General features: G+C 40.5%; 1 non-coding gene across 1 annotated transcript; it reads left to right on the top strand.

Moving 5' to 3' along the window:
- Positions 1–408: 408 nt before the first annotated feature.
- On the top strand, positions 409–515 carry LOC141644808 (small nucleolar RNA R71). Its single transcript, XR_012544414.1, has one exon. It is a non-coding gene; the product is annotated as a small nucleolar RNA R71 (small nucleolar RNA).
- Positions 516–928: the final 413 nt, after the last annotated feature.

Below are 928 nucleotides of genomic sequence, written 5' to 3'. Positions count from 1 at the left end.
TCACTTGTCCCCCTACATTCACTTTGGTCATGTCCCAAAGTTCCACAACTCTCACATACTCCACTTGGAATTGATGAAGATGCCACCATGGCATTAACATGTTGCTTAGGTGATTTGGAGGCTTCTTTAAGCTTAGCCATAGCCTTCTCAAACTTCAAATTAATGGTATCAATATGAGCACTAAGTTTAGCCCCCAATTGAGTAATAGAGTCTACTTCATGCTTTCCTCCTCTAGTAGGCTTACGAAGTCTACTATATTGTGAGTTATGGACCGCCATTTCCTCAATCTTGTTCCATGTTTGATTATCATCAACTTCGGTAAACATACCATTTGATCCCATATTGAGAATGTTTCGGGAGTCTTCATATAGACCATTCCAAAATTGTTGTACAAGGAACCACTCGCTAAGTCCATGATGTGGACAAGATCGGCAAGTATCCTTGAATCTCTCCCATGCTTTATACAAAGATTCCTCATCCCTTTGTTTAAACCCGGTGATTTGGGCTCTCAACATGTTAGTCTTCTCCGGAGGATAGAATTTCTTGTAGAAAGCAAGTGCCAATTTCTTCCGTGAGTCAATACCAAGAGTAGCCTTATCAAGGCTCTTTAACCATTGTTTCGCGGAACCAATCAAAGAAAAAGGAAATAAGACCCATCGAATTTGGTCTTGAGTAACTCCGGTTTGAGAAATCGCATCACAATAATCACAAAAAGTTTCCATATGAGAATGAGGGTCTTCACTAGGCATCCCCCCAAATTGACTTCTCTCAACTAATTGTATAAATGCGGATTTTGCAATGAAATTACCGGTCAAATGTTGTGGTGTGGGAGTACCATTTGGTAGGTTCTCCTCGGTTGGTACGGAATGTGATGAAAATTTAGGCATTGTGGGTTGATTTTGTGGTTGGTTATGTGTTGGGTTATCCT

The sequence above is a fragment of the Silene latifolia genome, chromosome 2 (genome assembly GCF_048544455.1).
Source record: "Silene latifolia isolate original U9 population chromosome 2, ASM4854445v1, whole genome shotgun sequence".
NCBI lineage: Eukaryota > Viridiplantae > Streptophyta > Magnoliopsida > Caryophyllales > Caryophyllaceae > Silene > Silene latifolia.
Note: the sequence above shows the minus strand (reverse complement) of the source record. Positions and strands in the feature narration are given on the sequence as shown.